General features: G+C 37.6%; 1 protein-coding gene across 1 annotated transcript in view; it reads right to left on the bottom strand.

Moving 5' to 3' along the window:
* ankrd11 (ankyrin repeat domain 11) overlaps positions 1-27,570 on the bottom strand; it is a 129,387-nt gene extending 101,817 nt beyond the window's left edge. Inside the window, exon 1 of the mRNA XM_026268189.1 lies at positions 27,163-27,570. The gene's annotated coding sequence lies outside the window, so the exon portion shown is untranslated. The remainder of the gene's footprint in view (positions 1-27,162) is intronic.
* Positions 27,571-27,925: the final 355 nt, after the last annotated feature.

Below are 27,925 nucleotides of genomic sequence, written 5' to 3'. Positions count from 1 at the left end.
ACAAAAGAGCAGCCAGTGGGAAGAATGAGACTGGAGCCCTGGATTATCATTAACGTTTTGATTCAATTCGATATCGCGATGCATCTCAATTATCAAATGCATTTTTTAACATTTCCATTAAAATACATAAGCAGGTTTCTTTTAAAAATAATTATGTTAATTAATAATTAATTTTTGTTAAGAATTAAAAGAAAATATAGCTTAAAAACATACAAGCAAGTATGATGTTATGAAGGGGGGAAAAGACAATTACAAGTGGGAAAAAAAAGCACCTTCAGTATCTGGGAGGGCTTCAAGTATAGAAAGTTTAGAGAATCATAGTTATGGGTCTTCTTTTTTTTGCATTATTGCCATTTGATTATTACTGATGAAATCATAGACACTGGCAGATTTCATAGACCCTAATCACACTAATGCACAGATCTATTTCCACATATCAGATGTTTTGTCCTGTTCTGACATAGCTGACATAATTTCATATCATAAAGTGATGGAAGTAGATGCAAGTGCATTTAACCACAGCCGCGAGCTTAAAGACAAACAAACACAGATCGCACGTCAAAGTCTGTCAGTTTCGTGCATCTGCGTACTGCATTCCAAACGGCAGAAATGAAAAAGACTAAAATAACAGCAAGTGGAAGCACGGTCAAGCAATATGCACGTGTCTCACAGTGTATATAATCTGTGCAATGAAGCCCATCATGTTTGTCTCTAGCACACACATACTTATGTGCGATATGCAGGAAAAAGTCAAGCTCTGATTTAAAAATAGTGCATTTTTAACATTCGTGTGACTGGCTCATATGCAAATGACATCATAGGGTTTAATCGATAATGGACTATATGCAATGATTAATTTCGACACCCTACCTGTAAATAACTGTACTGTATGTGAAAGGAACCATATTAAGGACTCAAACACAGGATTGACAACTGTATTCTGCTGCTGTGTGAACGTGGCCATTGACCTATATGGAACAATGGGCATTGTGGGATTAAGGAGGCGACGGGTGCTTTAAATGCAAGCCTGGGGGCACAGCCATCCTTTATCCCACCTCTCTTCTGTTTGCAGCCCGTACTCCCTGTGCTGTTCCCCAGGGCATCGGATTACAGGAAGCGCCACCATTTCCACATTTCAGTCAGCTCCATTTATGTGGGAAATCATTATGCGGGAGCTACCCTCCCCCCGCCCTATGCCACAAAGTGCCTCTCTTGTCAGATTACACTGGCTCTCTTATCACACTACATGTCTGACTGCGGCCATGATGCCCTGTCTGAATACTGAAGACAAAGCAGAATGCACATAATCGCTGGGGACCTGTGGACAGTAGGGGACACAGACAAGATATGAAAAAATAAAAAATAAAAACAAATAGACAAGCATGCTTTGCAAAGCACTAATTCAGGGAAACTGTGAGCAGAAGGGGTGCATGAGGCTTCTCTAGTGTCTCTCATCCGCGTCTGAAACCAGACATTCATAACAATGGTTTGAAGAGATGGAAAGCAGAGTCTGGCATCAAATATCAGCAAAAGCAGTGTATTGTAATGTCTTAGCAAGGTAAATTAAATTCAGCCATCCTATCTGTCCCATGCACCTTCAGAGGGACCTGACACTATATCCTAAGGAGAAAGAGGAAGAGCCAGAAACTCTGAAAAGCCATGTAATACAGTAGCAAAAGCTGATCTCTGCTCCTCTTCGAAGACATCTACATTATTGATCAGCTGGCTTTTGTAGGAACCACTCCATGTCCCATCCAATGGCATTATCTGCCCAATAAAACTGGGCCATTAGAGCCCCTTTCACACTGCCATTCCGGCATATACAGGGGTAAAGTGTTCCTGTAATTGTTCCCTGGTCGCTAGATTTGGCACTTTCACACTGCCAGTGATGACCCGGTATATGTGCGTGCTTTCACACACAACCCTTGAAGATCCCGTAACGACACGTGACATCAGCGCGTGACGTGTAATGTACGAGTCGACAACGCTTGGCACGTTATACTTTAACTGAAGCAAGCAAACGATCTCTGCGTCAGCGCGGAAAGTGAGGAACTAACTGATCTCTGCTTCATTACAGTTTGCACATATGTTTTCGTCGCGAATGTTGATCTTCCTTCAAAACAGCCTGTAAAAAAGTCGCGCGATAACGCGCGTCATCACTTCAATACGGAATTAGATCTGGCTTTTGTTCACACAGCGCTCGTTCCGGATCGATTACCGCAATGTTACTATGTCCCCGACCCGGGTTCGATTCGGTAATCAATTCCGGGACGTGGTTGCTTTCACACAGAAGGCGACCAGGCAATGTTACGGGAATATTGCGGGTCCGACGTGCAGTGTGAAAGGGGCTTAGGTAGGTTAAACTATGGACCACAATACTAGTTACACTTCTATTAAGCTGCTGTAGTAGGATGATAAGCAGTCCTCCTGAGTCTGGCAGCTAGTTTTAAAAACTCATGTGGCTGTATGCACAGAGAATCGAATTAGATTTTTTTTGGTCAAAGTTTCAACATTGGAAAGGTAATATTGGAAACCGTCAGCTTGTCTAAAGTGAATGCAGGGCACAACAAGCAAAAAGTTTTCATGTTATCGTGCATGTAATGTCTGATAAAGCAGCGTTTGCGAGCTGAGCAAAGCTTTGTGTACAGCGTTACCAGGGAAACCTCTGTTTTTCCAACTCTTAGAGCCTCCTGCTGGTGGAGAATGAATCTGCATATATATGCCACCACAAATACAGTTTAAGGCAGTGAGAAACACTATTACTGCAGTTTTATATACCTTATACAGTTTATAAAATAATAGCTTCAAAATCGCAGATGAATCGCCTTCGATAATGAACATGATGGTGGATAAAAGCAGCTCTTTTTTTTGTTTTTTTTACACCAACAATATACTATAGGCATACTGCTTACAGAAATTAGGTGATTTTTCAAACCTGATTTGTTGTTGTGGTAGGCCAGTTTCAAACTGCATATTTGGCACACTGCCTTTCTTGTACTCACTCAATTTAAAGTTCTCCCACACAGCTGAGGTCTTCAGCATGTTTGTCTTCTCTTCTAGATGATATGAATCATGATGCATATGATATTCACTCACAGGCGATTCATATTCAAGCGAATGAGAACCGTTTTGCGGGGGACGCCAGGGGTGCAAAAAAAAGAAAAGAATATTTGAATATCAAAGTTGAAAATCGAATGCCAACCCACCAAACAAATATTCAAATCAAGTATTCTGGTCCAGCCCTACTTAATCACGGGAATTGCTTTAATGACGAGATGCGCATGACAGTCGAATGTGATTAGTTGCACAGCTCTTTATAATAATGAACTTTATTTGTATTTATTTTTTATGCTATTAAAAAATTGGAATATATATTAAAGGCTGTGCAATTAATCGAAATCGAATCGAAATTGCGATTTGAGATGTTGTGATTTTCTAAATCGCAAAAGCCAGCGATGTGGATGCAATATTACTCTGTTCCAGAGCATATGCATGACTGTCAGCCTTGAGTAACAGTCTTACTAACCAATAGACAGCAGGAGCGAGACAGAGTGGGATTATGGCATCTACAGGGTCAGGTCAATAGTAAGGCAAATTAAACAAAAGAAAAACGTTATGTAACTCAAGCTTTGAAAAGACAGACAACGAACAAAAAAGATAATTTACAAGAGCTGCGCCACAATGCATATCAAGAGCATCTCTTATTGCATGTTCGCTATTCCCAATTCAGAAGACCGCACACACAGCCTGTGTCTCTGAACGCTTCTCATACTCGCTCCTCTCTTCCACACTCGGCGCGAATGCCGCATCACGGACGAGTCGCTCACACTTGCCACACTCACGCAGCCTGTTTCGTAACGCACGGTTATATTAACACGCGGTCCTGCACCACAAATCTACATGAGCGCATCTGTGAGTATGGATGAGACTTGACACACGCGCACAACAATATATATACACAGAACCCTCCCAAAACACAATTGAAAGGATTTTAGGGTTATAATGTGAATGGTGTTGGATAGAACAACAGTAATTCCTATTGCAATAATTTAAAAAACAAAAAGGAATTTTGTAATGGTTTCATGGAATCTTTAAGTTTTTTTTTTTTTTTTTTTTTTTGCAGGGTAATGATACTTATACTGTGCACATTATTGACAATATTAAGTAGATATTAAAATAAATCGCAATTAGATATATTTTCCCCATATCGCACAACTCTAATATATCATGAACTTTCACTAGTATCTACCACAGAAATCCGTAATAAAATATTTTGCCCTTGTTTTCTGTTAAATAACTTATTATAATAATTAACAGTAAATTAGACATAATTACACGCAACTTACCCAATCCAAACCCTAACCATATAGTCCAGCACATGTTGTTAATTAATATAACGTACATAACTGTATAACTAGACCATAATAAGGACAATTTTAAATAAAGTGTAGCCCAGAATTTTTGGTTATTATGCAATTCTAATCTCCCAGCCAAACTAACACAAATAATAGCACACAAACAAGTCACTTTGTGTGGCGAAAGCTCATGGAGAGGGGGGATGGGGACGGCCCAACACCAGCAGATTAGTCCATCTGGCACACACGTACAGCTCAGCTCTGCTCCAGCCTACACTGCTGCAAACGAGCCAAACTATGAGAAGAGAAATTACAAAACAACAGCCACTGAAGAGGCAAAGAATCAGCGATAATGGACCATGAAGAGTGTATGGATAAAATATGAAATGTGTGAAATGACAAAACTGCAGAAGAGGCGGCTCAGTGAATTGAGAATCTGCACCATTCCTGACACAGTTTCCAGCGCCGTTTCTACAGCACCGCCGAGTTTGGCTCAAACACGCTCGTGTTGTCAAGGCAACTGTTTCTCTGGACCAGAGGAACGAAAAACTCCCACATTCCTAGAAATTTAAATATACGGCCTAATCCTGCGATTTATCTTCGATGCCTATAAAAGTATAACAATGGATTTCTATTAATGACTAATTGTGCAACCTTGCTATAACAGTTAAGCATTTATGAGAAACAAGTGCATGAATCCAACAACATATATCCTGACAAGTGTTACTAGTTCACGTTCTGATTTACTGACACCATGGAAATTGTACACAATGACTGTACATTCTTCCTGTGCAAAGGCAATTCAAGGTCTGAATGTTAAATCAATGTTTCTGCAAGGTTTAGCACTCTATGATAGAACGTAATGAACCAGTAATGTAATGAACCAAGCAAAGCTAATCTCCAAGTTACGCATCTAATAACACCCCTCTTACACAATGAAGTGGGAATGCCATCAAGGATCTTTTTTTTTGTATACAAAACATTGTGGTCATGTACAAAAGGCAATCATCAGCTCCATTCCAAAAATCAATAAAAACAGCATATAAAATAATGTATTATAAGGGTTTCCTTGACGCAATAAAAGGCATACAAAAATATTGCATTGAAAGTATGTGAATAATGAAGTATGTTCTAACGCCTTCACAGTAAGGACACGGTGTAGCATCATCCTTTAGCCATGACAATATTCCCATTATCACAGCCTCTCATGCCACACTGCTTCAACCAAACAAAGTAAAGCAGATATCCAATGCCATTACATTATTTTCAATAATGTTTCAATTTCTCTATTCAAAGAGGAAGATGATTTTAAAATACAAGCCAAAATTACATTGTGCTCACTTGGAGTTAACAATGCTGCCTGTGTAAAGCACTCAATCCATGCACGTTACATAAGCAACAGATGCAAGGATGCTCGTTCAGAACAATAACAGAAAGAGCTAAAGAAATCCCAGAAAACTTACTGCTTCCAAAATATGCAGAGATGGAGATCTGAAGCGTGAGCACATATTATGTTAAACAGCAGAGAGTGGGCTGGGGTTTGTGAAATTCCCCAGACTCTGAAGCTCCGGTCTAAATGCACTTAAGATTCAGGGATGAATGGAACTGCAGAGGCATTGAGTGGTGCAACAACACGGGCACAGCATGCAGACCAGTGACAAAAAAAAGAGAGGTAGTAAGAGTGTCAGCATAGCCAGAGAGTGGTACATTAGGCACTCAAAGTAGAAGCTCAGAGAACTATTCCACATTTAACCTTGCTACTATTCACAGCTGGTAAAAACAGAAGAAAGGTATAGAAGCTTCTGCAGACATAATCTTCTCACGTCGGCTCTCCTCGATCAACTGGGCCGAGTGAAGGCTCACAGTAATTGGGTCAGAGAGGGGCTTCTGGTCCTATTGCAGATAGTGACGCAGAACTCAGGTCAGGGCCTCAAGGTAATGGGAGTTGATGAGCGGGGCAAACGAAAGGTGTCAGAAGCGTGTGGGCCGGCAGTCACATTTCAGAGGACCACTGTCTTCTGCGTGGCCCTTATGTCACATCCAATCCCCTCCCATCAGACATGCACCACACTACCCACCACCAAACTCCACTTTCCACTCAGTTTCTCATTTATTCTTCATCGGAAACCTGTCTCTCCAGAAGAGGTGGATATGCATGAATTAAGGCTGGGCAGAATTACAGTCGAGTTAATGCAGGGAAAAACGAGTCTGGCAGTGGAAAGGAGGTTGTGAAAGTGTGTGCGTGTTTTATGTGCTTTGAACCAAAGTCTACCTGAAAGGAATGACAACTTCTCTCTATCACAGGTATATATATCATATATATATATATATATATATATATATATATATATATATATATATATATATATATATATATATATATATATATATATATATATATATATATATATATATATATATATTTTAGGGCTGGGCGATATGGAGCAAAAAATATATCTCGATATATTTTGCAATATCTCGATATGCGATATATATCTCGATATCTTTACAGGAAATATAACCCCCCTAAAACTACTGCAAAAACAAATATGCCAAATATTACATGTTTAGGGCCCTATGAAACGTCTATTTTTTTCTTCACAATATGCTTTATTGTTACCTATTCTGTGTATTTACATTTTTCTGGTTGTCAAATGAAGGCATAAAACATTTATTTAATTTATCTTTTAATTATTTAAAATTAACTTTATTTTTTGGTAAACAAAGGGGATTTACTATTAAAAATAAAACATGGAAGAAATGTTGTGTGATTATTCCTTAAAAAAATATGTTTATTTCATTTTAATAATAGTAGCTATTAGTGAGCTATGTACATTCTGCTGAACAATAGTAAAATATTTCTGCCAAATACTTTTATTTTGACGGGTTTACCTTTACAGTTCTGTGTATGTGATACTACAGTCTATGATGTGATATGAGCTAGTTTTACTCAAATCAAATCTCTCGGTGCAGTTCTGGAGATGTTCCTCATGTGTTCACATCTTTATCAGTGATAGGAAAGACGCTGAAATCAGCGCGAGCATCACGCGCTTCCGTGTGTTTAATGAATGAAGACGCGCTTCTGCGCCATTCGTTAACACAGACACGCAGAACATGCAGGATTCCTATTTAAATAGACTTTTCCGGGTTAATATTTGCAGATATTAGTCTATATCGCGATTTGATTTAAGTGCATGACCTACTTTTGATAATTCATTCAAAATGTAACAAATCCCTTGACATTCCGCGTTAAACTGTAAATACCGTTTTTATGACTGGATTCCGTCCGCGTTTTCTGCATCGCGGAAATCATTGGGCCCTACGTTAGACATCTGCCTTCTGTTCGTCCTACGCCTTAAAACCAAAGTATCTCCATATAATGGAGCCAGTTGTCCTTTTGTTTTTAGACTTTGTTTTTTTAGACTAGTTCTATACACGCGAAGGGAGTGGGGACAAAAGCAAGGAGGCGGGGGCGAGCGAGCGGGGGCGAGCACAGCACAGAGAAGGCAAAGAAGCAAAGTGGCGGAATCAGAATTAAATATTAACAACATATCGATATATACGATATGTCAAAATCCATATCGTGTTTAAAAAATATCTCGATATATTTTAAATATCGAGATATCGCCCACCCCTAATATATATATATATATATATATATATATATATATATATATATATATATATATATATATATATATATATATATATATATATATATAAAACAAACAAATTGTAGACAGTGTAAATAAGAGATCCATTGTGCAGTGTAAGGAGCTTCATTCATTATTATAGAGGTTTGTGAGATCGCAATGAACTAAGATGAGTGACAGCTTTTAATGATTCTTAAGGGAGATTGTAAATGTGATATTGATTTACTACAAAACTTCATTAAACAAGTTAATATTAAGTGACTTATTTTGTCTGACTACAACACTATTGCCTTATTTGGCTCTATTTCGTCAATGAAAATAGTATAAAACAAACAACAGATGTGCCGCTGCGCATCTCCATTCAAACACAGCAATTCGTTTATGAATGAAATGCATTTTTAAATGAATCAAGCGAGTCGATTAATTAACTACCCATTCATAAAGACAGTCATGTACTTTATTCCTGAATGAATCAGCTGTTCGAACAAATCAATTAAATTAATTATTCTGTGATAAAATCAGAAACTTGCTTCCACCTGCTGGAAGTTTTAGTTTAATTTTTAAAGTATATTTTCTGTTATTTAAATCATTTAATCTTTTTATGTTCAAAATTTTATATTTAAAACATTAACCTCAACATGAATTTAATTGCACTCATGCGACCTCTGAGCCTCATTAAACGTCTGAAAATAGACATACCAGTCACTTTTGTGTTCTTCTGTGCAATCTTTGTAGAACAAATGTAGTTCTTAAATACTGATTTCATTTAGATTAATAACTTGTTCTATTCTGATTCTACTTGTTTTTATTCTATTGTTTTGATTAGTATTGTTAAAAATATATTTTTTTAATTGACAAATAATGACCATATACTTTTAATAAAGTTAGAAAAATGCCATTACAAAGGTAAAAAACTAAATTCCCTGTAAATCACTTTAAATATTCAAATATCACCACGTAACGGGAAGGTACATTTTTTGACAGAATTTTTTATTATTGATTGGAAGGTGCTCCAAAATTGTTGAAAGTGTTCCTGATTTTTTTTCACAAGCGCTCCTAAATAGAGAAACATATAGCCCTGTAATCCAAAGCTGTTCTTTTGAATGGGCTGTCAATGCTTACGGACTCATAATTTTAGAGAAAGTTTCTACAGGCTAGGGTTGTGCAAATAATCGAATGCAATTATTATGTGCATCTCGCCAGAAAATCTGGTTTCGTGATCAGTAGTTAATCTCCATCACGTGCTTTCAAACGGAGCGCCATTTACTACACAGAGTCATAATTCACTAACAAGCTATGCAATATCGCGTTCATTATCGAAGGGTCATTATACATCAGTGATAATGATTGCGATATTGAGATCAGATTTACTGATGAGAAGTGCATGATAATTGCATTTGATTATTTGCACAGCCCTACTACAAGCAACACAAAAACAGCATTGAGATATACTTTTGTATGGACCAGAGACCCAAGACAAAAATGGAGGTCAAAAGGACATGCCATCATGAAATGTAAATGAGTATTTCACCAGTCCAAATCATTTCAGCAAGTTCAATTATTCACACTGTTTCTCTGACAAACAAACATTATCAGCAAGACTGTAGTGCTGTAAAGCATACTGACAGACTAAAAATGTCCTCGACAGAAAAATCCAAATTAAATATAAAGTAGTACACTTCTCAGAGCAGCCATCACGCCGACTGACAATTCCACCCTGCAGAGGAAAGGGTAATTTTTTTTTCTGAATTCATGCATATGTAATCATCAATATGACCCTGGGGCATGTCAACTCCTCATACAGCCACTAAAATTCAAATGAGGACAGGCTCTATTCTACAGAGGGCTTTAAAGAAGAAACATGGTGGAAGCATGAGAAAATGTTGTTGGAATTTTCTTCTCCATATAACGGATTAACTGGACATGAATTCTGAAATGAAGCTGGCTAATATTTCCAAAAAAACACAGTCAATATTAAGGATGCAACAAACTATTTTAATAATCAACTAATCGTTAATTAAATTGGCAATTTACTGGCAGGCTGTGATCAATTACTCAGCTTTTGCAATGAGTTAAAATAATGAGTTAGATTCTATTCTAGAGCGGATTCTTAAAGCTGATTGCTTTAAAGCATTCTTTTTATAAAAGTGATGTGAACTTAGTAAATAGAGTGCTCATCGCATAGCCTGTGTAAACGACCACATCTCTGATCAAATGCTTTCTTAACAGATGTTTTCTCACCGCGTTCTCAATGTCATTTTTGTTGCATGTTCATTTTGAGAAAAAAGCAGCAGCACATATTTCCATGCTCATTTAAAAACTGCTCTCAGCAGTGTCGCTGCTTGCAAATATTGAAAATATAGAACTTTTTACACAAGCAAAGAATGAAAAAGTGAGTATATGAGTGTATCGTGAGCATCAGAGCCTTTACACATATGACCAACTATATTGGCGACCTTTATTGGAATGCAGTCAGGAGGGCTAATTTACAATTTTTTGCTACAGCGCCACACCGTCAAACGAACCACATTACTGCAAGTCCTAAGATTAGGGATCAAATTACTATTTGACAACAATACTTTTTTGACAATTTATTGTTGACGTAGTTGATAAAGTCGAATAATCCTTTCATCCCTAGCCAACATGACTGACTTTTTATGCTTGATCAAACATAAAAACCAGCCAAGAAAAAAAAAAACTTTGATGTCTAATTTCAGAGGTGTATGAAATACGATGGTAAAGATACATTTAAAAATCCGCATCCTTGCTAAAATATGTAAAAAGACAGTTCCCATTTAGGGGTGCTGAAGTCAATGTTATGTATTAGTTCCACCTAAAGGTCTAATATGATTAGGACTTGCATAGACTAGTCGAGTAGTCCAGTGATCAACTACTTCGACCACTAGTCGGCGCTGTCGGAAACAATCGAATAGTCGAGCATGCATTAACCATAATACACAGAGTTTGCAAGGACGACATGAATTTTAGGATTACAAAATTGCGCATAGCTGTTACTTTCTATGACCTTATCTAAGTTGCATGTAAATTTCGGAAAAAATGTAAAATTCAGTGTGTCAGTTATAATGGTCAGTGGGGAAACAAAATGTTCCATGTGTAGTTACAGTAAATGGACTTAACAGAATCTAGAGGAAAATAATTTGCCTCAATGATTTTTTTTATTCGAGTTACTCTGGGCGATATATCGAATATTAGCGATAGTATCGGAATCATTTTGACGACAATGTAAAATTTGAATATATCGGGAATATTGAATATTTCAAATTCAAGCATACTTTCCAAAAAGAACGCGCCAAATGTCCAAAAAAGGAACCTGTAACTGCTCTACGCCCCTCTACTATGAGAGCTTAATGATAGCGGTTGCCAAGAGTTTAAATCTCCAAATCAGAGCTCCACTGTTACAAGGATACATTTTCTGCACGGTGTTTGCTTATTTTAAGCAATCTGGCAACCATGCGCACGTGCTCACTCCTCATTGCGGAAGAGCCGCCGCCGATAATCTGAAAACACTAACAAGCTGGAATTGAGCGATCTAATGAAAGCGTCGTTCAGCCGGTCTGTGTTCTGTCGTGAGATCTCAACTGTATTGTTTGCATTTGCGATCGCAAAATAAATGCACTTACTCGACCGCTGATGTTTGAATAGAGAAACATAGGCTATGGCCAATTGGAATTACACTGATATGTTTACCAGTTTCCATAATATAGACAGAGAGAATGCAAAAGTCTTTGGTATTCATTTATATATATTTATATATAAGAAATAGCTATGTGCTTCAGCAACTAGCTCCCCATCTAAGAGGGTTTTTAATGTCAGTAGGAACATAGTTTCATTCCACAGAGCTTCTCTTAAAACCGCAGACAGTTGACAGACTTGTGCTCTTAGCTTAAAAACTTGTTAAAAAAATTAAAATAAAATACTTATCCCAGTTGCATAGTATAAATTGTGAATTAAATCCACTAAAAAGTTGACAGAATGCACTTTCTGTACTTAATTTGCACTGCTTCAGTTACATATAGGCCTACATGTATTCATTTAATAAAAAGCAGTAAGTGATCTCTTGGTCTAGATTTTTTTAACTGCTTAAAATAAGCTGTTTAATCTAAATTGTTTTTTTTGTTTTTTTTTTTATGGGAAAAAGAAAATCATGTTTTTTTTTATTATTTAAATGCAAACATATCAAGATATATATTGAAAATCGTAAAGATTTTGACAATATCGAGACATCATTTTTTTTTATATATCGCCCAGCCCTAGTGCTAACCCTGTGACATATGTAAAATTATATTAATGTGCAAATGCTGGAAGATTTCACGACAGAGTTAAAACCTGCTGTGCTGGGGAAATAGAAAGCACATGAACATGAGCAGTTCTGGGCAGCCCCTGTAGAGAAACCACTCTCCCCAACAAAAATATTCCCCAATGCACTGAATTATTCATTATGTAAAATATTCATCATGAAGCAACGGTTGTTGCTTTAAATAGCTTTTGAATTTAGTCAAGCAACTCAAACAGGTAAAAGTGCACTAAAAGTGAAATTAAAGAAATTAAACCACACAAGATACTTGGACAGAAAGTACAGGGGAAGATCCCAAATTATAACTATTCTGTCTTTATCAGTGAACCTTGCAAACTGGGTTAAGTCCTGTGGTGCACCATGCATTGCATTTTTGTAATTGTCAGCACAAACAAATGATTTCTACATTAAAAGATGTTTTGCAAATACTTTGCAACTACCACTAAAAACCACAAAAGCAGCTGAACTAAAATGAAGGCCCATGCACAGTGAAAAAAAATCTCTGCTTCACGCACAGAAGACAAGTGTGCTTCTATTAAAAGCTACAGAGCGATGTGGGAGTTTGGCACTGGAAGAACACGTGGATTCTATTATGGGCAGTGCATTCGACAGTGGCAGCAGTACACAAACACTCTATAGGGCCTGCTGACAAAAAAACACAATGCACAGTAGATGTTAAAAGCTAATTCTAATTCTTCCTGTTACCAACTCATTAAAACTTCTTCCAGAAAATGTACCAGTGATTAATAAGAAACAACACAACTTATATCTACTTTCCTAGTCTTTAAATATTTTGAAGCTATATGATAGCTTTGTGCTAGAGAAAGTCCAAAAACGTACTCGCTGAAAATGCTTAAATATCATTGGAAACTACAAGCAATAGCCAAGGCAAACAAGTGTGACAAACGCTGTTCATCGTCAGTGACATAAAACCTGGCATGCTGTGTCTTGAGTTGCTTTCAAGGCATTTTTGGAGTTTGAAAATCTGAGTTACTACCCAATTACATGGCTTAAAAACAGCAGCATGGGCAATCTACTAACTAGATCACTGTTTTTGTGTTCCACAGGAATAGGAAAATTTGGGGGTGAACTATTCCTTTAAATGTAAAATGTGGCGTAAATAGCAGCATCAGGCTGAAACTGAGTGTTCAAATCTGAAGCTTACCCAAAAGCTGTTAAAACGGCAGATGGGCACAGCAGCATGCTGCTATTGAAAAACACTCCCATGTAACCACAAACTGGTTTTGTGTGCTGTTGCACCAGGAAGTCACAAGTATTTGGGTTCAAAACAATCTGTGCAACCCAGCAGCAAAAATGAGAGAAAGGCCCTCAGGGTTTAGGATGACAACCTTACCAAACCTGTCCCAACAAGGAGCAGTGGAAAATCACTCAGCCCTTATAAAACTAACACATGTAGAATTTTTTTTAAAGAATTGTTCCATATACATAATAAATAGCAATGACCTAATCTGGCTAATACATTTTTAGATTCCACTCAACAGTGATTGATGTAAAGACCAAGGAGGAGTTGAGCACATATATTTTCACTGCGTGCTGTGTGCCATGACTGTGCCTACACACTAGAATAGTCTGACTGCATGTCTAACAGGAATGAGAGCATGAACTCAATGAGAGCATGAACTCAATGAGAGCGTGGATAAAATTTAAATATTATATATTAGAATGCAGACCAAAGTAATGCAGATGTGGCAATACTATTCGCTAACACTCACCCATCACTGTGCGCTTTTTGATTAAAAATAACTTTTGGATAGAAAAGTCTCCAGCAGCCTCTTAGGCTATATCATCAGTTGTAGTCGTAGAGCTGGGCGACAATTCGATAATGATAATTATCACGATATACTTTTCCTTGATAAACTGATATTAAGAGTTTGATAAATGTTCTATATAATGTTTATGTGCCAAAAGTGGAACGAAACGTGTAAATCACGACACATGGGGCCTTTATCTGCTCGGATCAAAGTACAAACTTCCTCACGGAGCATGCTCAATAGAGCATATGCATTTACTCTGTACATACAGTGTGAACAGCTTGAATTCAACGAATTCGATGAACATAACTCTGTGATTTAAACTAGTTTAAAGCCAACCAGGAGAAACACTGTGTGCAACGAGACAGTCAGAAGTCTTTGAATATAGAAATCACCATCATTTATCATAATTTTTACAGAAGTTACTGATTTTGATAATGAACTAGGGTTGTGCCGATAGACGATAGATTAAGAGATAATCAACATAAGCAGATTTTTCTGTTGATAAGACGATATTAGGCTAATTTTCCTATTAATGTATTATATTATTATAATAATAGCTATTATTTCTATTAGGCTGCTTATAATAATTCGGCTATCAAACTGCCCAGCTATTTCACTTCAGCACCGCATTTCACACACTCACAGCGCACGCGAGCACAGGAGGATTAGAGCCTGTAGTCGCTGAAATTGTAACGCTTTGATTGGGATAACTCAGAGATAGAAAATGAGGAGTTGGTGTCCCACACATTTAATGGCTGGTACACGGCAATGCGCTCTTCTCATGAATGAGAGATTAACTCTTTCTTGGCACTACAAATAAAGTAAAGACAAAATAATAACAAGGCGGCAGAGCGAACTTATCCATAGTGGTTATCATGTAGAGCTTCTCTTAAAGACTGATCACTTAACTTATAACACTTTATCTGGTGATGACGTAGAAGGAGAACTTGAGAACCACTATGGATGCTAAGTTCGCTCTGCCGCCTTGTTATTTTTTCATGCACACTGCACTATAATGTGATGCATGCAAAATACATAGTTTTGGCCGTTACAAAGTCTCTATCCACAAACAGACATACATCATCTGCAGATAGAAGGTATTTCATTGCACTTTAACAAGTAATCTGAACGGCCTATATATGTGCACTATTTTATCGAGCCCTCACTAACTTTTTAAAGCCATAGTTATGTTAGAGTGCATCTCATTCATGTTTCATTGGCGGATCGTCAGTCTCGTCATGAGGCGCGTGGTCCGGAGCGCTGTATTACTGACGCATGTGTTCAATTCAACTTTTCTCCAAATATATGAACTTACCCGTTTTAAATACGTTATATTTAACATGTTCGTTTATGCCCAATAATAGCGTTAAACTGTTGGACTTTAAATGAAAACTATTAGTGATTTTCACCGTTGACTGATTTTGCAGAACATTTAGACTGATAACTTCTGTGTGCAGATGGGGCAAATCTGTCACAGGACGCACAATATGACCAACTATATACGAACTAGCGGTTTTAAATACAGTATTTTTATATTTAACGTTAGTTTATCAGTATGTTTTAAAGTATATTTTTTCCATTATTGGTGATTCCATAGGCTCTCTCTCATGCACCTGCGTGGTTTAAAACACCAATTAGTTACACTATGACCAGAACAAAGAGTCTCTCTCTTGCTCCACCCATACACGATAATATTGTGTATCGTCGATCTCACGGGCATGACGATATATCAACGAAAAATGACCATATCGCCCAACACTATAATGAACCAAATTTACCTTGGCATCCTAACTCAAGCTACTATCATATGTGCATTTCTAAGAGACAAAAAGTGATATTATTATTATTTTCAGGCAACCAAAACCTGTTACTTGATTTGAAACAATATCACTCCTTGAACAAGCAGAAAATAAGAAATGCATTTTTCTATTTAGAAAATTAATGGTCTGGTTTCTACAACTTTCACTTTGGAGCAAAGATCTGGCTTTAAACTTGAAAGAAATAAAGATTTCACATTTACCGATAACTATTCATATTTTTTTTTAAATGACCGTGATCTACGGAAATCCACGTTCATTATCAGAGTTTATTACAAAACCAGCATACAGGTTTGAAAGGACACACGTGTAAATAAAAGATGAAAAAAAATTAAATAGAATTTTAGCCAATTTTTTCTTTGCAGACGTGTACTTAAATATCTCTTTCAGTGACCATTTCAAAGGTGCCGACAGACAGACTACAGAAAGTCTGCGTGAAAGAAATGTAAAAAGCTGAGTAGTGGAAATGAGCGCAGTGGTCAAAGTAGGGTGCTTAAAGCCTTTGTGCGATGCACTAGGCACCAGGTCTGCCAAAAACAAAGAGGTGTCAGAGCCCCGCAGTGGCCCTCCTCTCTTTGGTCTTTGGTTAGGTATGCTTTTCAGTCACGCACAGGCTTTGGCCCTCCCCCCTTCCTGTCCCTGCATTTCAATGTAAATAGGCTGATTGAATGGCTGCAGCTGCCCCATCAAAAGGACAGTGCTGCAAAAGGGCCCAGTCATTGAGATTCAGCTGAGCCATGCTCCCCCACACATTACAAGAAGAGCCGAACGACAGCCTGCAGGAAGTGCTCTACAATTTAGAAAATGGCCCCATGAAAACCGTGATAGTGAATGAAATTCATGGTCCTATGATATGTTTGAGAGATGGTGCAACAGGACACAAAGGTAGTGGCTGATTCTAGAGAACTCAAAATGATAGGGATGTACTGAAACGAAAATTCTTGGCCGAAGCTAAAAAGCAAAATGTGCTTTTTACTGTTTTGTCCTGCTTTTCAAATAAAAATCTATTACAAAACAACCATTTAAAAATATTTACTCAACTCCGAACATTTTTTTTTTTGACATTCGAGCAGACATTATACCAACAAAGGACAATTTAACTTAAAATTAACAAGTTAGTAAAATAATATTTTAGGCCATTATTGAGACTTGAATCGGGCGTGTATTTTTAAAGCAAAATTCTTGCTGAGCAGAAGAGACTTTTAAAACAATAGAATAGATTACAGATACCAATTTCATCACTATGTGTGAATGTTGTAATAAACGCATTAACAGATAGGGTAATTACTATTATCATTATTATGGTCTCATTTTTTATTTTATTTTTTATTTTACAGAATGACAGTAAATTTGCAATACTATTATTTATGAATGTCGACGGAGTTGTTGCTTTTTCTCAGCTTTTATTTTCGCAGAAACCTGCAGGAAGATCCCAGTTTTTCTTTTTGTCGCTCGTATCACATTGTCACAAGTCTTTTAAAAAAAATTCACAAAAATGTTACTAAGCAACTAACGAGTAACAAATTCAGCAGAGTTTTCCTTGTGGTTTGGACTCTGAACTCTGACGCCGCGAGCTTCTGCAGCATTGTCAGATGCAAAACTACCAGCATCAACTACCTCTTCTCTTCAGAGACGTGATGCAGCACTAAACAGTCTCTCGCTGTCCATGTTTGTAATGATTTTTGTGCCTTTATCTGATAGTTTTAAATACTTCCACACTGCCGACATGTTTGCTGCATTAGTGCGTGCCTCTTTTTGATCACCTTAGTCATCATTCGGTACACATTATCCTGCCGTTTCGCTCATTCTAATTTTGGTTGCTGAATATTCGGTGCATCCCTACAAAATGAAATTGAGAAAACAGTTTCTATATCAAAAAAACACCAGAAACAAAAAAGCATAGGTCTGATACAACATCTCTGCAACTGAAGACTGCTGGTAAACAGTAAGCCTGTGCTACTCATACAGATAATGTATTAGTCAGCCCTCAGTACATCCAATCAAAACAACCGCTGTGTCCTGCTGCCCAACACCCTCCCCGACCTCACTCACATCTGCCCACACAAGTGAATCTACTGCTTCCCCTGCTATCAGCACACATTTACAGCTCATTTAGAGCTGAATTTCACTTGATCAACAAGGTAAAAACTGAAATCATCAGTAACCAAACAAGTTCCACACCTAGGGCTGTGCGATTAATCATCAACTGCTTTGTGTAGTGACAATTAGGCAACATCACGTTCATGATCACAGACAGATCGCATTCGATTTCAAAGGCGATATGGCCTAGTTTGTCAGTGAACTACGGCTCTGTGTAGTGAATGCCACTCCATCTGAAAGCAGGTGATGGGGATTTACTACTCATCACGGGACCGGCTTTACTGATGAGACGCACATGAGAATCACATGCGATTAATGGCACAGCCCTAGATCCACCTCTTTCATGTACTTTACACCTTAACCCTCAAAGACTGAGACAGCCGCCCGCGGCTAAAAAAAATAACTTTAATGTTTAATAACTTTTTGTCCTTTTTTTTGTTCTTTAATGTTTAATAACTTTTGAACCACTAATTCTATCTGAATGCTTTAAAAAGTGACGTAAAGCTGAGTTATCCTATTCCTCTCATTTGTATATTCAGAGGCTCTGAAGTGTACATGATTATGTAATCACATTTTAACAACATTGATTCGTCAGAAGAAACCAATGCACTTCGTTCCTCTGAGACAAACAGAAATTATTATTCCCACCCCCATGCCCAGATTGGTTCAAACTGCCCCATATTCAACCAATAAACATAGGTTTTGGTGTTTTGAACTAATATTTAACATATTTCTTTGGAATTAAAAATGTACAAAGTGAAAGTAAAGTCTGTCATGCGTGCATGAATAAAAACATAAAATAACACATTTGCATGAGAAAACTCTCTAAAAAACCAGAAAAACTCACAACAAATCAAAAACAAGGATGAAACAGTGGTAAATGTCTGATAAAGCACTGTAATTTATCTCAGAACTACACAAGATGAGCATTTTTTTAAGAAAATGACTGATCGTTTCGCTACATAAGACCCTTATTCCTCGTCTGGGATCCTGTAGAACACTTTGAAGCTGCAATTGGGACCTTCCACCCACTGAACCGCACTGAAGTCCACTAAATAGAGAAAAACCCTGGGCTGTTTTCCTAAAAAAAAAAACTGATATCTTTTCGACTGAAGAAAGGCATGAATATCCTGGATGACCTGGGGGTGAGTAATGAGGAAATTTTAATTTAGAAGTGAACTAATCCTTTAAGTGTAAAAAACAAATTGTAACACCATAATCTTATGATTTTGAAGGTTGATAGAAGTACCACTATTCTGTAACATGATATAAGATCACATTGAACATGCACTGTATTGTTAATGTAGGCATTTTAAAATAATGTTAATAATTCTAGATATCTAGATTTATAGAAAGTGTTTTCACCCTCCATCACCTATGACAGTTAGGGGATGTGAGAAAAAAAAGTGTTTATATCAGTTTACAAATGTTTTTTTTTTCTTACAAAAACACATCGATTCGCTACAGTAGGGCTTTATTCACCCCAGCCCGAGCATCCCATGAATGAGGTGGAACTTTGATATCAGAGTATGTGAGTGGAGCGGCAACAATTTCCCCTCCACGCTTTAAGCATTTAATAATCACTCCGCTCCAGCTAAGGTTCCGGGTTCACCATTTCCTGCTCCTTGCTCCACTGATCAGAAACACAGCTCCACGGATAAATTGTTTCACTATGGTTGAAAATAAATAAATGCATAATACTAGAAGACCAGTTTTAACATTGTTTATTGGAACACTACAATTAGCCCAAGTCCATATTAAATGACTGCTTAAATCACTTAGCTTACTTATCTGTGCAACGTCTCCCTCTGTGAGAGTTTTTGCGCTCTGTCCGCATGCAGCAGCACATTAGTTTAAAGCGGAGATTTACAAACTGTACAATTTACAACATTCTTTAAGCTCCCGCACCAGTCCATTGCCATTTTAACCTTCGTATGGAATTCCCATATCTGTCAAGCTAACTAATTATGTTTAATGCGCGAGTTGGCATAATTGTGCTCTTGATGGAGCGGAAGCGTAGTGTTCTCGAAATGAGTGAAAACCTCAACTCTCCAATTTTCAAAAAATCTACTCCTAGCTCAAGGTAAAGTCTCGCCTCTCCACTCCTCGCTCTGCTCCCACTCCGTTCCGCTCACATACTCTGTTTGATATGAAGTTTTCACAAAATATTGGGGATATCTTGGTGCAGGTAACACAGAAAAACAATACAATACAAATCCGACTGAAAATCAATGAACCTAACCTTAAATTAAACACTGTGATAAAAGCTTTAGCTGAAAATTGTATACTGTCATTTGAGTAAAAGGTAGATTTTGCTAAACATATCTTATGATGTCATTTGCAACCATAAATTTACTATAAATAAATTTGACCATATATTACATGTACAGGAAAGGAAATGTTGCTGTATTATGCAGCCAATATATGATATAACAGTACCGTACTTCGACCATATGCACCAGGTTTAAGAGATAAGCCTCAGTTCGTAAGAGCTGATACTGAAAGATCAAACAAAACCACTGAGTGATGGTATACAGAGAGAAGAAATGCGGCAAAGAAGAGAGCAGGGGAGAAAGAAGTGTCTCCTTTGATGTATGAGAGTTGGGGAGAAATGTTATCAAACGCACTGCAGTGGAAGTGAAGCAGCGTCAGGCTGAGAAAACCTTCAAACCCTAAAATCAAGTGCCCCCTCCCAGGTGTTAGTGGGTGGATGCCATTCAGCATTGTCTGCGTTTGTGCATTTATGTGTTGCCATAGGGAAAGAGTGTTTCAAAGGGGTTTATATGGCATCTGGATGTCCTAGGAGTATGGAGGGGCCTATAAAACATTTACACCACAGGAGAGAAGTGAAACATGAGAGAGGAGAGCGAGCGTTCCTGTTTACAGAGACTAGCGCTATGCAATGAGGAAGGGGAAGGCCAAAGGAAACCAGCACACAATAATGTCATGTGAGTACTGACTCACACTATTATAGTACACCAATAGCATTTCCAACTGTGGGAAAATAAGATTACATCAATATTCACAGAGTAGGGCTCAAAAAACAAAAAATTTGAATGAATATTTTTGAATTCAACATTAATCGTGCTTAATGTTTTCTGTTTCCACTTCTGACTGTTTGATGCACATGCAGGTGTCAGTGCTCACTCAGTGTATGTGAAGTTTAAAGGGGTGGTCTACCGACCTTTTTCAAAGGCTTGATTATGCAAATAGGGTGCACTGTGACGTTTTCATGCTTTGTTTTATAAAAAAAAAAACAACAAAAACATTTTCCGCATATTTTACTTTTCTAATGCACCGCTTTTCCATTCTTATAAAATGGTATGTTGACTTCCTGGACCCTCCCTCAATAATTTACAATGGGTTCCGATTGGTGAGCTGGCCCAGTGCACGTTGACCGGACATGTCACGCCTCTTCCCATAACAGGTAGTTGCATGCGCTCAAAGTGTATTGTAAACAATGGTGTCCATGTTATCTTATCAATTTGAGCACAAGTCAGAAAATATTATTGAAGAGGATCAAGTAGAACATATGCAAGCACAACTCTTACAGGAAGTTTTAGAATTGTATGGTTTTTTTCCCTTTAATTTTTATAGATATTCTGATATTTGTAAATGCTACTGCTGTTTATGTTATATTTTGATATTCAGTTCTATCCTTACTAAAGCTTTGGTACTAAAGTTGCCTACTGTCCTTGAAGGGATTTTTTGATTACAGACTGCAGATCTACAGTGACCGCTAATACTGACTGTAACGCCCCATTAGTTTTATCTTAGTAGAACAAGCATGTTCAAATACCTGTCATCAGAACTATGAGCCCATTGTGAAGATTAGCCATGGCTTTAATACGGTGGCTAAATCAAACACAGAACCATATTTAGCGTGCATACTTTATTCTATACTACAACTCGTTCTCTTTTGTTGTGTTCCCAGGGGCCAAGTTTATGTAAATTTTAGTGATGAGCATTGCATCTTCACTAATCTTTGTCAGTTGTATTTGTTTGATGATTTGGACATTCAAGTGATTAGATGATCGGATGTGTATTATTATATCGAGCTACCATGTTCGCGCAGCTGCATTGTGGCGCAAACACTCATATAAACAGTAGCTGTGAAGATTGCGCGCACAGAGGAACGCAGAAACTAGTCGTCATCGCTTTCCTGTGATTTATCACTAAAGTAGCTTAGAATCTCAAAACTTATTATAGCATATTTTTCTACTTTTAAAGGAACTAGGCTATTTACAACCCACAGCTTCACAATAGAGACGGTATTACTAAATCACTCATACTGGTACTGTGCTAATTTATCTTTATCTGATCTTTATTTATCTCTTAGCAATAATCTGTAAGAAATGTTACGAACATAGATAAAATAACTGCTGATAGTGAGCTTTTGTCAGATCGCTTTTTCAATAGGAAAACAATAGCTCACCTTTAATAGTCAATCATATTTACAGCACAAACCTTGTCAGTGAACTATGAGGGCAGAAAAACAAAACGGAAACAAAATAATCATTTATTAATCATAATCGAGGTAAAATGTTTAATTAATCGAGGTTCTGATTTTAGGCCATAATCGTCCAGCCCTATTACATAATAACAAAATGTTCAAAAGTTAAATTGTATTCGATGACCCCTTTAGCAAAGACTTTTGCTTATGAGCCTTCCTCCAGAATGAAAATGTTTGTAATTCTTCCAATTACAGACAAGAAATAACCGTCCGATCTAAGTTATGTGCTGGGGAAGCATGTCTCAAATCCATTAAGCAACAGGGCAAGCCACACGAGTTTTAAGCAGCATTGTCATGTTTTGGACCACTTGAATTATGCACTTTTCCCACAAAAGCTCACTCTGTGACCTTCACTCTTTTTCAGCTTTTTTCATAAAAAATGTTTTATTCACAGCCGTAAAATGATGTGACTGTAGGAGCTTTTCCATGCACAACCTGATTAGATTTGTAATGGAATTTACTTGCATTATCAGTCAACTATTGTTGACCTATTGGTTGACCAACATTTCAGGCAAGAGTTCAACATCATCTGAACACATACAGGGTTAAAGCATAGACTGTATAAAAACATGGACGCAGTTTCCATGTTGTCACTCGTAGGTTTCCAAAGAGCATTTTTGAAGCCTAAAGTAGGCGGAACCAATAGTCACCATCTTGGCAACATCACTCCCGGATAATTGAAAATGGGCAAAGAGGCGGGGACTGGTTGCTGAAACCACGCCCAACTAGCTCTACTGTGGTGACAGCAACGGCAATTCACTTTCACTCAAGTGCCCATTCCCTTAATTCCCTTGAATATCATCAGATATTTATCATGCAAGAGACAGCAGCCTATAAATGTGCTGCCTGTCATTAATGTTAATCAAAGAACAAAAAAATTATTCACAGACTGAATATATTTAATAGCTTTAATCTAATTTTATTTATGAAAAGAAAACAAGGCAATGTTTTTTAAAATGTTAATTACAGTTTCTGTACCTGAATTTTGGTTCAAATGTATTTATGCTTTTAATTGATTTGTTTGTTCCTATTTTATTACTGACTGTTTACTTGTCTTGAACTCTTTAATATTTTAAAATGTATATGAATCTAGTTGTTTTCGCTGTGGTATATTGTTTTTAAAGCATAGGAAAAATTCTTCTTGCAGTGTTCTGTAGGCTGCTGATTTTTGCTCATGTTATTCAGCTGCAATAGAAAAAGAAAGGCTTTGTAAAAAGACACTGAATAAATATTCTAAAAAGATGAATCTAAATGTTTGACTTAATTTTTCAAATCACAAATGATTTGCCATGGCCTCGTCCAGTATAGACAGCTTCTAGCTGTTGTGGAGCGTTGTGGCTCTTGCGTCCAGTGTAGACATGATGTTTGTGTGTGAGCGAAGAAAATTATCAATATAAATATAATTATCAGTAAACTAAACCGCGCACATAGCAAAATTGATGCTGAAACTATATCATGCAGCCCTATTTCGGGATTATATATTATAACTCTTTTAGGTCAAACACATTTCCATTTGTGCCAGGTGCCAATCCTTTTTTAAACAATTATACACCTTGATGTATTAACATCTTCAATAAGACTAGGGCTGTGTTCTATAAATTGATGCGACAACATACGAGAATAGATATTGCTTCTGTATCAATACAAAAACCGCATTAAAAAAAAAAGTAAAAAAAAAAAACAAAAGTAGAAAAGCACAAAGTTTCCAAAATTAATGAACAGAACACAACATGTAGGCTACAACAAGGTTTACCATGACCCAAAAGCACATATAACTGAAGCTGCCATAGATGTAGTTCTGCCCAGTATTATAATGTACTTTCCCAACGTGGCAACCATGCACAAATGCTCTCTCCACTGCGGGAAAAACACTGATGTTTACAACAAGCATGTTGAAGTTTAGGAATCTCCAGTGCAACGTTCTGCTCAAAGAAAAGCATACTGCAGCAATTCTGTATCCATTCGCGAGGCTTCTTGTGCTTTTTGCTGCTACTAAATCTGCCATCTCACTGATGAACTAAAATAAATCCAAACATCTACAACTGTCTAAGATTTTGCTCTTGAATAAATGCATTGCAGCCTCTGGTCCGCATAAAAAATACTTTGACTTCACATAGTATATCTTTTTCCGGCTTTAATGGGAAAACATAAGCTGGGATTGTTGAAATAGTAGTTTTCTCTCTATTTTTCAGGTTTTGAGAGAAGCTTTTCACTTTCAAAATTGTAGAGATGCATTTTTAGAATTTACTTCAGTAAGTACACCACAATTTCTGGGATTAGAAGATTCAAGAAATAAACCAAGCAGAATATTGTACCAAGTGGGAATGTTCCCAATCTTCAGAAGAAACCTACACCTACATGTACGGTTATTGAAAACATCCATATCTGAACTCTGCGAGTTAGCTTTACAATAATAACCTGCTAAGGAAAATATTAGGTCAGTAATGATGGATACCACAATACGTATTACCACCTCATTATAATAATGTATAATGTATTGCAACTTGGTTATTGATACCAGGCCTAAATAAGATAGAGAAATATCCTAACAAATAACTAAAATACTTTACAAAATAAATAACAGGAATGTGGCTTATAATATTTTTTTTTTTTTCCCAAGCCTGGAAATGGCTCTGAGAATCGCCATTCCACAATAGTCCCTGGCGTGGAAACCCTTAAAACCTCCAAGTATTAGCAAAACATCATGGAGTCACTGTCTCAGCAGCCTCCAAACTATTAGACACCCACAAACCAGCTGGCCTGGAAGCATGTGCTATACGTTTACAAAAGACGTTCTAATCAGTTCAGTAATAGATCTTTGTTAACAAACTGTAATCAAAGAACTGATTATGTTTGCAAAAAGTAAGAGTGAAAAAAAGCCCGGCAACGAGGAACGCTGGGTCAAAAAAAAGTCCCCGCAGACCTAAATATGTCATAATTCTCATGGTGACCGAGCAAAGCATGGTTGTGTTACAACCCACAGAAATGCTTTTACAACATTTATGCTGACATTTATAACAGCAATGTCATACCTTAAATAACATTTAATCCCCAACCACAGGAGTTCAGCTGGACAGAATTAGCTCTCAAAAGGCTACACTGAGTGAGACAAAGCAAATAATTAAGAGTATGACCGCCATTATCAAAGAAAGGAAATGCTTTCTGAAGCTCCCAGTAACAGCATTCCAGACCCCACGCCCCAACCAAAAGTCCATTTCCCCTCTCAGACAAACAATGAGCAGGATTCTCGAAAATAAATACAAGAATTGAGTAGACAAACAGGCCTGACAACCTGAGACTAACACCTACGGATCATACTTTAGCTAAATCCTGATTAGTGCTCTTAAACCACCTTCTGGTAAACAGTCTGCAAGTGCCATAAGTCAACTGAGTTTTCTTACGGGGTAAAACAGGAAAGAGTATTTTGCAACGCTGCTGCGTAAAAGTTGTGCTCAGAAGAAATAAACAAAAGTGAGGAAGGGAGGGATGTAGGGAGAAGAGAGTGTGTGCTAACGCCCCAACACCGCCGCAGTGTTCTTCCACTGCACCAACACCAGCTCCTTTTACTTCATCACAAACTTTCATAGATCCTGTCTCTATCCTTCAGAACACCCTTTAAACAAGTATTGCAAGGACCTGCTTCAATGCAGCTCCTTGATGAAGCAAACAATCACACCGCATCATGTCTAAACAAGCACGTAGACAGGTCACATCCACATGCAGCCTTCACAAAATGTGTTTTCAGAGCCGCTGCTCACACCACAAGAGAAACAGTGAAGTTTGGGACTTTCTGTTGTTCCAAATCAAAAGCAAGAAACATTTAATACACACAGAATGGTTAGCCACATTAAGAATACAGATTTGCATTGAGGACCACTGTAATTGGTTAAATAGAATGATTTTAGCACTGGATCAGCCTCAATTGAACTAGAGTAAAATCTTTAAGCTATTATACTATGAAACAGTGTTTTTTTCCCACCAGAAAGAAACCCCCCGTTAATCATTAGAAATTAAAACCAAAACTGATTTCATGTCATCATAACATGACCAATCTCATAAAAACACTGAGAACTGAGTGTGTTGCAGTGATCTAGTATTTATAGTCTGAATGGGGCGCTTCTACCCCAAAGCAATTTATTATTATAGATCTTATTCTGTATTTCTGTAATCTCTGCAGCTTCTTCAGCACATAAAACCAACGTGGAAACAACAATATTTCCTCCCATATGTGCCCTTGAAACATATATTAACATGCATCCCAGTTTGGCTGATTTCTGCAGGGTATCTGAGCCCGTCTGATCATATCCGATTCCCAGAGAGAGAACGACAACATAACGAGGATTATTTTCATTTCTCCAACTTCACACGCTCAGCTTCAGTTACTGCAGACCTTCATTATTATAGATCTATACAAACCCGTAGGAATGAATAAAGGTGCAAAATGCATATATTTTGAGCAATACGCCAACACTTCCTCGATTTCGGGGTGGGGGAAGGAAACAAGCCCCCCTTAGCAACGGGGCTAAAGCCGTAAGTGGGCTAACCATTAAAGTCGATGCATTAGAAAACGTACAGACGTTTTCCCGATACAAAATAGCTTTTAAAGGAGTAAAGGGACATTCCAAATTGCTTACCTTATTCAAAACGTAAGCTACATCTACAAAATTATACTTGGTATTCCCTCCCGATGCTTGTTTTTCCCATTTGAGGCCTTCTGCTTCAGCGAGCTCCTATGCGGGAACATCCGAGGCGCGCGACGCTCATTTCAGTCCGCGCTCGCGCCAGCGTGCTAAGCTAATCACTGATTACCTCCTCCAAAAATGCGATGATTAAAATATCTCAGGGCTCCGATAAACTGGTAAGAGAAGGGGTTATAATCTCTCCATCCGCCCCTTTAAAAGTCCACGGGTCTCAGTAACGTTAAGTTCGCTGATTTTTCTTGATTTAAGGTGTAAAATAAAATTCCGCTTTAAGTTAATCCTCTGCGTCCGACTCCTTCCGAACAGTCTCGATCGGCCTTTGACTCGCGCTGACGAAGAGCGGACGCGAGGCGTTGATACGCGCACTGTGATAGGCTGACGCGTATGGGCGGTCACTGTTTGTTCCCAGTTGCAATGGTGAAACTGGCGCCATTGTGGCTCTTGTATGAGACGCGTCCACGTTGTTTTCTTTGACGTACTCGAGCCGTAATGGCGGACACAGTGGTGTGTTTTTGCAAACTCCATTTGGGTCAGAGGAAAATGGAGAGCTTGTTTGGGTATATGCATGTAGTAAAGTTGTTTGCTTTTTTAAGGTAATGAGTGAACAGTGCTGTCTGAATTATTTGTCCTTATTCCGTTTTGATTGAGACTGATCTGAACCAGCCGTTTATTGCTATCTACAACGTACTTTATAAGT

The sequence above is a fragment of the Carassius auratus genome, chromosome 7 (assembly GCF_003368295.1).
Source record: "Carassius auratus strain Wakin chromosome 7, ASM336829v1, whole genome shotgun sequence".
In the NCBI taxonomy this organism is placed as follows: domain Eukaryota; kingdom Metazoa; phylum Chordata; class Actinopteri; order Cypriniformes; family Cyprinidae; genus Carassius; species Carassius auratus.
This window is presented reverse-complemented; position numbering and strand designations above follow the sequence as displayed.